Source organism: Ornithorhynchus anatinus, chromosome 5, assembly GCF_004115215.2.
Source record: "Ornithorhynchus anatinus isolate Pmale09 chromosome 5, mOrnAna1.pri.v4, whole genome shotgun sequence".
NCBI lineage: Eukaryota > Metazoa > Chordata > Mammalia > Monotremata > Ornithorhynchidae > Ornithorhynchus > Ornithorhynchus anatinus.
The window spans coordinates 68,156,312-68,172,682 of record NC_041732.1 but is presented as its reverse complement, the minus strand read 5'-3'; the positions used below and the strand labels follow the sequence as shown (position 1 = coordinate 68,172,682).

At 44.5% G+C, this 16,371-nt stretch overlaps 1 long non-coding RNA gene across 1 annotated transcript; it reads right to left on the bottom strand.

Annotated features, from left to right (window-relative positions):
- Nucleotides 1-3,140: 3,140 nt before the first annotated feature.
- LOC120638375 lies at nucleotides 3,141-5,123 on the bottom strand. Its single transcript, XR_005660004.1, has 2 exons — nucleotides 4,943-5,123; nucleotides 3,141-3,307 (listed from the first exon to the last, which is right to left on the bottom strand). It is a non-coding gene; the product is annotated as an uncharacterized LOC120638375 (long non-coding RNA).
- Nucleotides 5,124-16,371: the final 11,248 nt, after the last annotated feature.

Genomic DNA, 16,371 nt, shown 5'->3' with positions numbered 1-16,371 from the left:
GGGAAGATACAAGATAATCAGGTCCCACATAAGGCTCAAATTCTAAATAGGAGGGAGCCCAGTTACTGAATCCCCATTTTGCAGATGAGGGAACTGAGGCAAAGAGAAGTAAAGCATCTACTCAAGATCACACAACTGGTAAGTGGCAGATCCATGATTAGAACCCGGGCCCTCTCACTCCCAGGCCCGAGCTCTTCATTGATTCAATTGTATTGTGCGCTTACTGTGTGCAGAGCACTGTACTAAGTGGTTGAGAGAGTACAATACAACAATAAACACACACATTCCCCGCCCGCAATGAGCTTACACTCTAGAGGCAGGGGGAACAGATATGGCCATGCTGCTTCCCTATAAAGCACTCTACCAAGCACTAAGAAGAGTACAACAGAGTAGGTAGACTTGGTCCTGGCCCTCAGACAGTTTACAGTCTAGCAGGGGAAACAGGCATTAAAATAAAGTACAGCAAGGGAAACAACTGCATCAATGCTGTGGGGAGAGGAGGTAGGGTGGGGAATCAAAATGCTTAGTGGGTCCGGACTTAAGGGCATCGGTCACATTAAGTGTTTACTGTGTGCCAGTCACTGTACAAAGGGCTTGCGAGAATACAATATAAGAATGTAACAGAGTTGGTAGATAGGTATAAAAATGAGTTTATAGTCTAGAGGGGGAGACAGACATTAATATAAGTAAATTACAGGTTTGTACATAAGTGCTATGGGGTTTAGGGACAGGTGAATAAAGGGAGCGAATTCAAGTGCATGAGTGATGCAGAAAGGAGTGGGAGAAGAGGAAATTAGGAGTGGCTTAATGGAAAGAGCACAGGTTTGGGAGTCAGAGGTCGTGGGTTCTAATCCCAGCTCCGTCACTTAGCTGTGTGACTTTGGGTAAATCACTTAACTTCTCTGTGCCTCAGTTACCACATCTGTAAAATAGGGATTAAGACTGTGAGCTGCACGTGGGACAACCTGTTTACTGTGTATCTACCCCAGTGCTTAGAACAGTGCTTGGCACATAGTAAGCCCTTAACAAATACCATTATTATTAATCAGGGAAAGGCTTATGGAGGAGATGTCCCTTCAATAAGGCTTTGAAGGTGGGGAGAGTCATGGTTGGATATGAAGAGGGAGGGTGTTCCAGGCCGCAGGCAGAATGTGGGCAAGAGGTCGGCAGAGAGATAGGCGAGATTGAGGTACAGTGTGTAGGTTGGCATTAGAGGAGCACTGTGTGCAGGTAGGTAGAGCAACAAGTTAAGGTAGGACAGGACGAGGTGATTGAGCTCTTTGAATTCTATGGTAAGGAATTTCTGTTTGAGGCAGTGGTGGATGTGCGGCGACTGGAGGTTCTTGAGGAATGGGGAAACATGGACAGTTGGGGGAGATGGGAGAGTAATTGGGAATCACTTCCTGGAGGACATAGGGCTTTAATAGGCCTCTGAAGATGGGAAGAATTGAATATGAGGCGGGAGGGAGTTCCAGAAAGGAGATAGGTGTGAGCAAAGGATCGACAATGAGAGAGAGAAGATTGAGGCTTATTAAGTGGGTTGGTGTAGGACATAGTGTCCAAGGACAAGATTTGGCTGAGGAAAGCTATCCTACCCTGGTAGTTAAGATACCCAAGTAGAAATCATTTCTACAAAACCATTTTATTCGAAGTGGGGCTTCTGGCAAGTAGGAATCTGAATGCAGTTCTTCATTTTCAATGTGTCATTCAATGTGGAATGCAACAATTTGAGTCCTTTTACTAGATACTCAAGTGTGTTCTGTCATTGCAAGTTTTGGTACTTTTCATTGTAATATATTAAATGGAATTAGCTGCTTCCTGCTGAGCCAAGTACAGGTCTGTGGAAATATTGCTTTTTAGGTGTTTTTCACTAGCTAAGGTATCTAATGGAATAAGGGGGAGCTGTCTGGGAATGACCATAACATTTCTTCAGCACCTACTTCAATAAAAATCAAATTGGGTGAATTGCAGGAAATTGTTTCAAAAACTGAGATTCACCTGATTTTTGAATGAAAGCTGAGTGTGAAAGATCCAGTCTCATGATGGTGATTTATGATATCAGGTGCTCACTAATAAATCAGTTAATGGTGTTTGAGTGCTGACTATATGCAGAGCACCATACTAAGTGCTTGGGAGAGTACAATGCAACAGAATCATCAGACAGGTTCCCTGCCCATAATGAGCTTATAATTTAGATGACAGGCATTAAATAAATAATGTATATATAATTTAAGGATAAGTACATAAGAGCTGTGAGGTTTGGGGTGTGGGCAAATATCAAATGCCCAAAGGTCACAAATTCAAGTGCGTAGATGATGCAGAAAAGAGAGTGAGCTAGGGAGAAGAGGGCTTAGAGAAAGCCTCTTGGAGGAGATGTGACCTTAATAATGCGCTACTAAGGTACTAAGCATAGGGTAGATGAGTCCCCAAACTACAGATGATAACCTCAAGGAAATTTGTATTCCCCTGTACCCAGTTCCTTTTGTTTGCTTCTTCTGCCTTTGCCATTTCTGTGGTTCTTCTAGAGAAAAACTAGGACAAGCCAGAGAGGATGTGACTATCCTTGGAACTGGATGCACTCCATGTCTTCTACCCTCATGCAATGTTGCTCTTGCTTTGCCACGGCTGTGTCTTTGAACGCTCTATAAAATGACCAGAGTAATTCATCATTCTCTGCACCATTCACATGCTCTCTTATGGCAAGTCACATGGGAAGCAGCACGGCCTAGTGGATAGACCCCGGGTCTGGGGGTCAGAAGGGCCTGGGTTCTAATTCCGGCTCCTCCACTTGTCTGTTGGCTGACCTTGGGCAAGTCAGCTTAACTTCTCTGGGCCTCAATTATCTCATCTGTAAATGGGGATTAAGACTGTGAGCCCCATGTGGGATCATGGGCTGCGTCTAACCTGATTCAAACTTGCATCTCCCCCAGCTCTTAGTACAATGCCCGGCATGTAGTTAAAAAAAGTCTCATTAAAGGCTTAGTGGGGACTTGCTGTTAAGCAGGTTTGTTCTAGGATTTAGGAAGATGGAGATTAACTCTTCACTTCAGTGCCAGAAGAAGCCCCAAAACACCCCTCTTATCTATTTTCTTGACTCCTGCTCTGAACAGAAGGCAAAAGAAGAGAAGGCAGCAAAGACCTATCAGGGAAGGTGGGGTTTTCTTCTCTTATAGCTCTCTTCTACACACAGTAGTCATGGAATCCAGGTGGAAAGGTGTTTGGAGGCTGCTGTAATCTCAGTCCAGCAATTGTCTTTCACGCTGCATGACTACAGTAGCATCAGCATCCCTGGAATTTGGCTTTCGGCCTAATGGAAAGAACACAGGTTTCAGAGTCAGGGAGCCTGGGGTTCTAATTCTGGCTCTGTCATTTGCTTTTTGGGTGATCCTGAGGAAATCACTTGACCTCTCTCCCACAGTTTCCTCATCTGTATGATGGAGATCTCTTCTCCCTCTTAGACTGTGAGCCCCGTGTATGACAGGGACTATGCCCAACCTGCTTATTGTGTATCTACCCCAGTGTTTAGCACATAGCATTTAAAAATACCACTTAAAATGTAGGAAATGGGAAGCCCAAACTAGTTGTTAATTGTGGAATTTATCACTTACTGTGTGCCACGGCACTGTACTAAGCACGGGGGTTGAAATGATGTAAGCCAAGATTGGACACAGTTACCATCCCACGTGGGATTCAGTTTATAGTGGACGGCTTAGGAGAGTATAGATTTGGAGATGAAGATTGTCCATGGGTTACGTCGTGGTATCGGTAATTCTTTGTGCCTGCCTCACTCAGAATGTCAATTACTCCCTCTGTGAAATGAGTAGTAGTTTTAGGAACTTATTGGGTACTGTGGTGCACCTTACTAAACACTTTGGAAACTACAACATAAGCAATAGACACATTCCTTGCCCACAGTAGCTTATTCTCTTAATAGGGAGACACAGACAAAAATTTCGGAGATAAGAGTAGCAGTGGAAAGAACAGGATCTGGGACAGAAGAAATACAGCAGGATAAAATAGAATTTAAAAAATCAAATCTACAATTAATACACAGTAGGTACGTAAATGCTATGGGTGGGTTAAATATACAAGTACTTTGCTGTTGGGGTTTTGCAACTCAGGGTGTTGGGAATTGAAGGATTTTTAGAGGCGGAATTCTAAAAGGGATTTCAAGGTGGGAGGGCTGAGGTCTGGTGGAAATTGGGTAAATAACTTCTTCCAGACACCTAGTCGTGGGTGGAGATTAATGAGATAATATTTTTAGGGTACTTAGAGCTCCAAAGAAACAAGATGCATGTTGTTATGGGTGAAATTAGCAGGGAGGAGTGTAGTTCCTTTCTAAATTTCCTAAATATAAATACTACGGGCTGTTTTTAGTTATAAACACGTAGTCAAATGATTCAGTACACAGACTTAAATTAGTTACTTAAGTCTCTTTTATTCTTTGAAGGTTGCAATTTTTTTCCCTTTAAAACCAAAATGAGCAGGAAACTTTTGGACACCATCAGTGATGCTTAAACTATTTTGTTTCTCCAATTGATTTTAAAGGAAACCTGGGAAATGGTGATTCAGCGAGTGGGTTTTTGTCTTCTTCCAGAAATGACTTGGGATTCACTACTTTGGTTAGTGAGCTAGGTTCTAATCCCAGCTCCACCACTTGTCTGCTGCGTGACCTTGGGCAATTCACTTCATTTCTCTGTGCCTCTATTTCCTCATCTGTAAAATGGGCATTGAAACTGTAAGCCCTATGTAAAATGGGGATTGAGACCATGAGCACTATGTGGGACAGGGACTATGTCTAACCTGATTATCTTGTATCTACCGCAGCGCTTAGTAGGGTCCCTGGCACAGAATAGCACTTAACAAATACCACAATTATTATTATCATTATTATTATTAGTTTGCATCCTGAGTCCCCTTAAAGCCTGAGGCAAGTACTCACATTTCAGATGGAAGGCATCTGCCCGCATGAGGAGTCTGACCTAGAAATGCCTTGCGGGATGCAGTGGACAGGCTGCGGTGGCCGAGGAAATTCCCTGATGGATCAAAAACTGAATTATGAGAACCGGAAGGTTCAGTGAGGAAAGCATGGGAACCCTTGAGGAGCAGCATGGTCCAGTAAGTGCTTAACAAATACCATCATTATTAGTGGATAGAGCATAGACCTGGGACTCAAAAGGACCTGGATTCTAATCCCAGCTCCACCACTTGTCTGCTGTGTGACCTCGAGCAAGTCACTTCACTTCTCTGGGCCTCAGTTCCCTCACCTGTAAAATGGAGATTAAGACTGTGAGCCCCTTATGAGGGGACTATGCCCAACCTGACTTGCTCGTGTCTTCCCCAGTGCTAAATACAGTGCCTGGCACATAGTAAGCACTTAACTCATAGAATTAAAAAAAAAAAAATGGTTATTTTTTCCCTTACTGGGAAACAGTTGGATGCATGGTTTGAGTTGGGGTTTTTTCAAGCTGGCATTCCCAAATGTTTCCCCCTTGGTCCTCTACCCTATCGCTCAAAAGGTGGAAGTGATAGGAAGAGCTGAACCTCTTCCTGCTCTTGTCAGAAAGTGTGGCTGCAGAATCCAGATTGACATCCCCCTTTCTTGCTACTTTTTTTTCTATTGTAATGGTCTTTGTTAAATGCTTATTTTGTGCCAGACACTGTACTAAGACCTGGGGTAGATACAAGCTAATCAGGTTGGACCCAGTCCCTAACCCACATGGGGCTCAAAGTCTTAATCCCCACTGTACAGTTGAGGGAACTGAAGCCCAGAGAAGTGAAGTGACTTGCCCGAGGTCACACAGCAGACAAGTGGTGGAGCCGGAATTAGAAGCCAGATCCTTCTGACTCCCAGGCCCGTGCTCTTTCCACTAGGCCGCTCTGCTTCCCACGTTGTAGCGGGGAGAAGAGGGATAGGTTGAAATTCCTGACAATCCACTCTTCCTTTAGCTGAATCTTTCCCCTAATAAGACAGTTCTGGACTCGGAGACATGAGAGGGTGGAAAGAATGAGCTGTCTTTTAGAAATGATGCTCCCATTGCTGAGCTGTATTACACAGCACTGTGCGGGAGAGAGTTAGGCAGAGAATCCATGTTTTACTTTTCTAAGCTTCTAGTACAGCACGTTGCATACAGGTGCTCAATAAGTGCAGTTACTTCATTTTATTTCTGTTATTTATGGATACTATATGTCTATAATTCATGAGGTACCCCTGGCTTTCTCCCAGTTTAACAATCGGTCCATGTTTTTATGTTATTAGTCCCTTACATTTAAATAACACCTTTTTCTGAAGAGTGAAAAAAATTATTCTTCTCATCCACAACCCAGCTTTTGAAAATGGGAGGCTAGGAATACTGTCCAGGTGCAAAGTAGCATCTCTGGGCTTTGGGGAAACAACATTCAGAGATGCTGTGAATTTTTCTAATAATTATTATTATTATGGTATTTGCTAGTGCTTACTATGTGTCAGGTACCGTTCTAAACACTGGGATAGGTACAAGCTCATCAGGTTGAACACAGTCCATATCCCAAATGGGGTTTATAGTCTTCATCCCCACTTTACAGATGAAGTAACTGAGGCACAGAGAAGTTAAATGACTTGCCCAAAGTCACACAGCAGGCAAGAGGCAGAGAGGGGACTAAAACCCAGGATCTTCTGACTCCCAGGCCCATGCTTTATCCACCAGGCCATGCTGCTTCTCTGTTCTCTTTTCTGGGTCACCCAACACATCAGGGTTAAGAGCTGGGACTTTTAAAACCTTGTTTTCCTGTCTTAGTGCAAGCCTTAATATTTTACCTATGCCAAGCTTCCTCCCACGTCCTGTGTGTTCATATTATAGCTTCATCTTAGGTTTACGTGCTTAGAAGCAACGGATTCATTTGTCCCAATCAAATAGAACGTAGCATTTGTTTGAATGCCAATCCCTGAGAAACCTGAGCTTTCGTGGGCGTCCCGTCGAGCCCTCCAGCGAGCCGGTAGAGACGTCCTACTTTGCTCTTTTCAGCCTCCCCCTTCCCTGCCTCAGTCCAGTCCTGTTTCTTCCAGGATAAAATCTCCGGTTTTGAGAAGGGCAGGGATGATGTGATTAGGTGTCGTGGGACGGTTCACTTGCAGAATGCCTTTCCTTCTTCTCCGTTTGCCCCAAACGTCCTCATTCCTCACCACAGAGCCTTCCTGACTCTGAACCCGCGACGACTCTCTTGTGAACAGAAGCCACTAGCAGGCAGCTGCGGTCGGTTCTGCTTTGGGCTCTGCTGTGGATTTGGTGGTGAGTCTGTTGCCGCCAAGGTCTCCCCCTGCCGTGTGTTCTGTGGCCATCTGTCCCTGGTTTAGCAATTCCTGTAAACAACAATTTGGTTTCTTTAATCATGGTTTTAAGACCCAAGTTAATTGATATGAGGTTGTTCCTAATTAGCCAAAATGCCCGTTACAGAAAAATGATGCCCAGACTGCAGCTCGCAAGAGATTCGCTGTACACAGTATTCTTCTCTAATTACATGCCTCTGGCTCAGACCAAGGAGAGCAGTGGGTCACAGTGATGGCAGAGCTGCCAGTATATGGAATTGGAGAATATTTGAGTTTTACAATTAAAATCTAACCTAATGTTAACACACATCTTAAAGAAGCAGCATGGCCTAGGGCAAAGAGCATGGGCCTGGGAGTCAGAGGACCTGGGTTCTAATCCCAGCTCCGCCATTTGTCTACTCTGTGACTTTGGGCTAGTCACTTAACTTCTCTGGGCCTCAGTTACCTCATCTGTAAAAGAGGGATTAAGACTGTGAGTCCGATGTGGGACAAGGACTGTATCCAAACCGATTAACTTCCCTCAATCTCAGCACTTAGTACAGTGCCTGGCACAGAGTAAGTGCTTAACAAATGCCATTTTAAAATAATAAGAAGACAGCATCTTGGTGGGACCGGAGAGGAGGTTTAAAGGACAGTAAAAAATTTTACACCCCTGTCTCAATGACAGGGAGAGGTGCCCCAAATGAAATACTATTTGGGGAATGCCTGCCCAAAGGACGGAATTTGCCCCTTGACTGATTCTGACAGGAAGGTTTGCTAGGCCAGGCATTCCCTAAAACTGGGTTGACATTACTAAGCAGCGTGGCTAGAGCACTGGTTTTTGAATCAGAAGGCCTTGGGTTCTAATCCTGGCTCTGCCACTTGTCTGCTTTGTGACTTTCCACTTCACTTTTCTGGGTCTTAATCACCTCATCTGTAAAATGTGGATTAAGACTATGAGCCCTATGTTGGACATGGACTGTGTCCAACCTGATTAGCTTAACTCTTAGTTCAACGCCTGGCACATAGTAAGCACCTAACAAATTCCATAAAAAACCAACCAAAATAAAACCACTAGTCTGCAGGGTGATTGTGGGCATGTGAACTTTTAACTTCCTAGGAGAAAGCAAAGTGACAAGATAGGAATTGATTTTACTCCTACTTTAAAGGTGGTGCTTTTTGGGTGTGATCCAAATATGGAGATTTAAAAAAGGCACTGGTGAATATTAGACATTAAAAGCGAATCAATGCCCTGCCAAAATGGAAAAAATTGTCGTTGGCAAAAAACCTCAGGATTTAACCAGATGGATTTTTGCCTGCTATAAAATCTAAACTAATCTCTTGAAAAATATTTAATGTATAGCGTGGGAGAAGCAGCATTGCCTAGTGGGTAGAGTACGGGCCTGGGTTCTAATTCTAGTTCCGCCACTTGTCTGCTCTGTGACCTTGGGCAAGTCACTTAACTTCTCTTTGCCTCAGTTACCTCACCTGCAAAATGGAGAGTAAAAATGTGAGCCTTATGTGGGTCAGGGACTGTGTTCGACCTAATTATCTTCTATCTACCCCAGGGCTTAGTATTATTAGTGGTATTTGTTACTGTGTGTCAGGCACTGTACTAAGCACTGGGGTGGATGCCTGGCACATAGGAAGTGCATAACAAATACCATAAAAACATACATTTTGATTATTTTGATAGTATGTCATCTACAGCAATAGATATTCACAGGTAGGGATTTTTGCACAATTGCTGGGAAACCAATGGAGGGATGAGACCCAGTTGTTTTAGAAGCAGTTTGTTCTCTGACTCCAGGTAGATATGAGCACTTCATTCACGTGACAGGACTGTTTCAGCTTGCTGAAAGGAAGCTGTCAGCATTGGCATGGACTAGTTAATTAGCTGGAGATCACCCTTGGCAAAGTTTTCCTCCTACCCAAAGTGCAGTAAGATTTGAACACCCTCCTGTGGGCGAACCAAGCTGCAACACTACTTATGGGTGAAATTAGCAGGGAGGAGTGTAGTTCCTTTCTAAATTTCCTAAATGTTTGGCCCTCTGCTTTTTACAAATGAGAAGGGAGAGGCTGCTGTTTCATTTTTTTGTTTGTTTGGTATTTGCTAAGTTCTTACTATGTGCCAGGCACTGTACTAAGTGCTGGGGAAGATACAAACTAATCAGCTTGGATACAGTCCCTGAAATTATAGCTCGTGAGCCCCCTGCTGAATCACCTATGTCCTTTTCTTAGATCTTCTTTAGTTAGCTCCTCCCAACAAGATGTTAACTTGACCTAACACAGATTATTAACCTAACACAGTAAAATCAATCCCTATCATCTTGTCACTTTGCTTTCTCCTGGGAAGTTAAAAGTTCACATGCCCACAATCACCCTGCAGACTAATGGTTTTATTTTGGTTGGTTTTTTATAGTGTTTAAGTGCCCTCTTTTACAAGATCTGCAACCGGGAAAACATATATCTCCATGCGATGAATTTGTAGATCTTGGAAAAGTGGTGGTCTCAAACAGGACTAGTCATAGATTTGGGGGTCAAGAATACCAATGTTCATTCATTCACTCAATAAATATATTGAGCGCTTACTATGTGCAGAGCACTGTACTAAGCACTTGGAATGTACAAATCAGTAACAGATAGAGACAGTCCCTGCCCTTTGACGGGCTTACAGTCTAATCGGCGGAGACGGACAGACAAGAACAATGGCAATAAATAGGATCAAGGGGAAGAACATCTCATTAAAACAATAGCAAATAAAACAATAGGAAATAAATAGAATCAATGTCTGTTCCTACATATTGCAAACCCTTGAATGGCTTACTTATCTCCACCTTCCTACCTTTCTCCAGTTCTCTCTGGGGCGTAGAGAAGCAGCGTGGCCTAATGGATAGAGCATGAGCCTGGGACGCAGAAGGACCCGGGTTCTAATCTCAGCTCCGTCCCTCATCTGCTCTGTCACCTTGGGCAAGTCACTTCACTGTGCCGGGCCTCAGTTGTCTCATCTGCAAATTAGGAATGAAAACTATGAACCCCTTATGGGACTTGGACTGTGTCCAACCTGGTTAGCTTGTATCTACTCCAGCACTTAGTACGGTGCCTGACACATAGTAAGAGCTTAATTAGTTCTACGTTTGTTTAATATATCTGCTTCTTCAACTTAACTTAAGCTCCTTTGAAAGCAGGGCTTACTTTTATCTATTTTTTTTTTCTATTTCTTGAGCACCTTCTGTGTTCAGGGCACTAAGCTAAGTGCTTGGGAGGGAACACTTTAAAGAAAGAAACATAGTACAAACCCTCAGGAAGCCGGTCAGTCGATCAATCATATTTATTGAGTGCTTACTGTGTGCTGAGCACTGTAGTAAGCCCTTGGAAGAGTACGATTTAACAGTAAACAGACACATTCCTGCTCACAACTGTAAAGCTTACAGTTTAGGGAAAGAGAAGAACTCAGAATCTGTTTTCTGTGATGTAACCATAAACTTGTACTCTCCCAAGCGCTTAATACAGTGCTCTGTGTGGGGGACGCTCTTAATAAGTACCATTAATTGATTAATGTAACACTCTACAACACTATTGTCACTAGCCTGGAATCAGGGGCTTGGACCAGGGCCTTTCACTGTAAGAGTGGACTCAAATGTGCAAAAGGGAATTAAGATCATTCATTCATTCGTTCAGTCGTATTGAGTGCTTACTGTGTGCAGAGCACTGTACTAAGTGCTTGGAAAGTACAATTCAACAACAGAGACAATCCCTGCTCATCATGGGCTCACAGTCTAAAGGTGGGGGAGACAGACATCAAAACAAGTAGAGGCATCAATAGCATAAATATAAATGAATAGAATTATAGATATATACACATCAAAACAAACATGCATTAATATAAATAATAGAATTATAGATATGTACACAAGTGGTGTGGGGCGGGTAGGGGGTAGAGCAGAGGGAGGGAGTCGGGGCGATGGGGAGGGATGGGGGAGCTGAGGAAGAGGGGGCTGTACCTGGGAAGGCCTCCTGGAGGAGATGAGCTTTCAGTAGGGCTTTGAAGAGGAGAAGAGAGTTAGTTGGGTGGATGTGAGGAGGGAGGGCAGTCCAGGCCAGAAGTAGGATGTGGGCCAGGGTTAGACGGTGGGAGAGGCAAAAATGAGGCACTGTGAGGAGATTAGCAGCAGAGGGGAGAAGCGGAGTGTGCAGGCTGGACTGTAGAAGGAGAGAAGAGAGGTGAGGTAGGAGGCATTTTAAAGATGATGCTTTCCCCAGCAAGTGGTGCCACGAGTCAGAGAGCTGTGGGAAGCTCCCCCTTCCCCCACACCGTTTAACATCGCTCCAGCCACCTGATGGTGAGGTTATCTTATTTTTGTCCCCCGACAGAGAAGGGTTGCAGTCCCTCCCCATAGTGGATATTCCCAAATCGTACTCTCTCAGTGTTCCACACATAGTAACTGCTCAATAATGATGATCATGGAGGCAGTTAAGGTGCCTCTTCAAATGAACAATCAGTCGCATTTGTTGAGCTCTTACTTTGTGCAGAACACTGTCCTAAGCACAGAATTAGGCATGTGCCCTGCCCATATGGAAGCATGGTGTGTGGTGTTCCATGCCAAATTCGACCCAGCATATATGGTTTGTGCACCAGGAAGTTACAGCCTCTCTTCCATTTTATAGATGTCCAGGTCATGTCCAGAAAAAAAAAAAACCAGAAAGATTTCAGGCTGATTTTTACCTCTGCATTTTCTGTTAAGGAACTGAAGAGCTTCACTCTATTTTATAGGAGGATAAAATGTGACATTATAATTATAGATATCCTGTCAAATGCAGGAAGTTGAACTCAGGCTGAACTTTTGTCTCAAACTAAATCTGAATTTTTATTTTGAGGTCACCTATTTTTATTTGGATTTTTTTGGATAATGTCCTTCCAAAGTGTAATTATTACTATTATCATCATTATGGTATTTGTGAAGCGCTTATTATGTGCCAGGCCCGGTACTAAGCCCTGGGGTGGATACCAGCAAATTGGGTTGGACACAGTCCCTGTCCCATGTGGAGCTGAGTCTCAATCCCCATTTTACAGATGAGCTAAGGCACAGAGAAGTGGAGACTTGCCCAAGGTCACACAGCAGACAAGTGGCAAAGCCGGGTTTAGAACTCATGATCATCTGACTCCCAGGCCCCTGCTCTATCCATTACACCATGCTGTTCCCCCTCTCCCCAACAGTTTAATCAAAGACCCAAAGACCCTCCTCCCTCCGCACTTACACAGTTTAACATCGTTCCAACTGATGGTAAGCTTGTCTTATTTTTGTCCCTCGACAGGGAAGCGTTGCCATCCCTCCCTACAGAGGGTGTGCTCCCAAATTGTACTCTCCCAAGCACTTAGTTCAGTGTTCTGCACGTAATAAGAGCTCAATCAATACCATAGATTGAACATTCTGTTGTATTTATTGAGCACTTACTGTGCGCAGAGCACTGTACTAAGCACTTGGAAAGTACAGTTGGGCAAGAAATAGAATCAATCCCTCCCCAATAATGGGCTCACAATCTAGAAGGGGGAGACAGACAACAAAACAAGTAGACAGGCATCAATAGAAATCAATAGAAAATAGATATATACATCATTAAAATAAATAGGAAAATAGGTACATATATATACAAGTGCTGTGGGGCGGGGAGGGGGGTAGAGAAGAGGGAGAGGAATGGGGTGATGGGGAGGGGAGGAGCGGAGGACAAGGGAGGCTAAGTCTGGAAAGGCCTTCTGGAGGAGGTGAGCTTTCAGTAGATAATCAAAATTGATTACTTTGATATGCCTCTAGCATGAGTTCCCCAAGAGTCCATTAAGAGAATAGGGGATCCAGAAGGGAGTCTTGTGAGCTCTGACAGTAAGACGAGATGGACTAAGCCAGCGAATGAGATGAGGAAGGAGTCATCAGAGGGGAGGAGAACCAGTAGGTATCACGTTGGAGAAATCAAGGTCTGAAAGTGTTTCAAATAAGAGAGGATGGTCCAAAGGACTGAAAGTAGCAGAGAAGTTGAGGAGGATTAGGACAGGAGAAAGCCCATTAGATTTCTCTTATGGAGAGGTCTCTGGTGACCATGGAAAGTGCCGCAAAGAGTGAAAGAGCCAGAAACCTGATTGGAGCGGGTCACGGAGAGAGTTAATGTTGAGGAAGCAAAAGCAGTGCAAAAGAAGCAAAAGCATTGATGAGTTTGGGGAGGAATGGGAGAGGGATTCTAGAAAAAGCTATTTAAGTAGAGCAAAGATTTGAGCAAGTTTGAAGGCCTAGAAGAAGGAGCCACCCAAAATGACCATTTGAAAAGAGTGGGGATTGAAGTGTATGTTTTCAAGAGGTGAGGGGGGATGGGGCCAGAAGCCCAAGCCCAGGGGACAGATTTAGAAAGCAGGTGGGAGACCACCTTTTTTTTTCCTTATTTAAGCACTTACTATGTGCCAGGCACTGTGCTAAGCACTGGGGCAGATACAACATAACTGGGTTGGACACAGTCCCTATCCCACACAGGGCTCTCAGTCTTAATCCCTATTTTACAGATAACTGGCACAGAGGAAAGTTAAGTGATTCGCCTAAGGTCATTCAACGGACAAGTGGCGGACCCAAGATTAGAACCATTAGGCTTGCAGGCCTGCGCTCTTTTCAGTAGCTGCTTCTCTTGAGTAAACATCTGGGAAGGAAGTGGGCAGAGAATATATCTACCGACTCTGTTGCATTGTAATAATAATGGTGGTATTTGTTAAGCGCTTACTATATGCAAAGCACTGTTCAAAGCGCTGGGGGGATTCAAGGTGATCAGGTTGTTCCACAGTTTTAATCCCCATTTTACAGATGAGGTCACTGAGGCACAAGTGACCTCTGAAGTGAAGTGACTTGCCCAAAGTCACAGAGCTGGCAAGCGGCGGAGCTGGGATTAGAACCCATGACCTCTGACTCCCGAGCCCAGGCTCTTTGCACTGAGCCACACTGCTTCTCACACTGCATTGTACTCTCCCTAGTACTTAGTACAGTGCTGTGCACAACGTAAGGTCTTAATAAATACCACTGATTAAGGAGAAAGAGAAGACATTTATTCATTCAGTCATATTTATTAAGCACTTACTGTGTGCAGAGCACTGGACTAAGTGCGTGGGAAAGAACAATTCAATAATAAAGTGACACTCCCTGCCCACAACAAGCTCACAGTCTAGAAGAGAAGCAGCGTGGCTCAGTGGAAAGAGCACAGGCTTGGGAGTCAGAGGAAAGAGCATAGGCTTGGGAGTCAGAGGTCATGAGTTCGAATCCCAGCTCTGCCACTTGTCAGCTGTGTGACTGTGGGCAAGTCACTTAACTTCTCTGTGCCTCAGTTACCTCATCTGTAAAATGGGGATTAACTGTGAGCCTCACGTGGGACAACCTGATTACCCTGTATCTACCCCAGCGCTTAGAACAGTGTTCGGCACATAGTAAGCGCTTAACAAATACCAACATTATTATTAAGGGGGGAGACAGACATCAATACAAATAAATCAAATGACAGATGTATACATAAGTGCTGTGGGGCTGGGAGTGGGGGGAAGAGCAAAGGGAGCAAGTCAGGGTGATGCAGAAGGGAGTGGGGGAATGAGGAAAATAATAATGATGTTGGTATTTGTTAAGCGCTTACTATGTGCTGAGCACTGTTCTAAGCGCTGAGGTAGACACAGGGGAATCAGGTTGTCCCACGTGGGGCTCACAGTCTTAATCCCCATTTTACAGATGAGGTAACTGAGGTACCGAGAAGTGAAGTGACTTGCCCAAAGTCACACAGCTGACAAGTGGCAGAGCCAGGGTTCTAACCCATCACCTCTGACTCCAAAGCTCGTGCTCTTTTCCACTGAGCCACGCTGCTTCTCTAAAGTGGGGCTTAGTCTGGGAAGGCCTCTTGGAGGAGATGTGCCTTCAATAAGGCTTTGAAGGAGGAGAGAGTAATTGTCAGATTCGAGGAGGGCAGGGAACACATCTACCAACTCAGTTGTACACTCCCTAATACTTTATGCAGAGTTTTGCACAAAGTAAGATCTTAATAAATACCACTGATTGGCTGAGGAGAAAGAGAAGATATTCATTCCAGGCCAGAGGCAGGAGGTGGGCCAAGGGTCGGCAGCAAGACAGGCGAGAGAGGGGCACGATGAGAAGGTTACCGCACGAGAAGTGAAATACGCGTGCTGGGATGTAGGAGAGAAGTGAGGTGAGGTAGGAGGGAGCAAGGTGATGGAGTGCTTTAAAGCCAAGAGTGAGGAGATTTTGTTTGATATGGAGGTAGATAGGCAACCACTGGAGATTTTTGAGGAGGGTGACATGTCCTGAATGTTTTTATAGAAAGATGATCCGGGCAGCGGAGTTAAGTATGGACTGGAGCGGGGACAGGCAGGAGGTTGGGAGGTCAGCAAGAAGGCCGATGCAGTAATCTAGGCGGGATAGGATGAGTGACTGTATTAACGTGGTAGCAGTTTGGATGAAGAGCAAAGAGTGGATTTTAGCGATGTTGTGATGGTGAGACAGACAAGATTTGGTGATGGATTGAATATGTGGGTTGAATGAGAGAGAGGAGTCAGGGATAACGCCAAGGTTATGGGCTTGTGAGAGAGAAAGGATGGTGGTGCTGTCTACAGTGATGGGAAAGTCAGGGAGAGGCAGGGTTTGGGTGGGAAGGTAAGATGGTAGAGAAAGGAGGAGGGGGAGGAGAAACTTGGGGAAATTCCTGCCTGATGTTGTCTAACACCAAAGTAGAGGGCGAGGTCAACTGACAGACACCATTCCCCTTCTTCCCCTTGACTCTATTTATTGCCATTGTTCTTGTCTGTCCATCTCCCCCGATTAGACTGTAAGCCCGTCAAACGGCAGGGACTGTCTCTATCTGTTGCTGACTTGTTCATCCCAAGCGCTTAGTACAGTGCTCTGCACATAGTAAGCGCTCAATAAATACTATTGAATGAATGAATGAACGAACCATTAATTTACTGCATCTTTGATCCTGTACAGGACCGCGAGCAAATAGAAATGAGGCTTCTTTCTGGGACAGTAACGATACGGACACACAACACATCGTCCTAGACA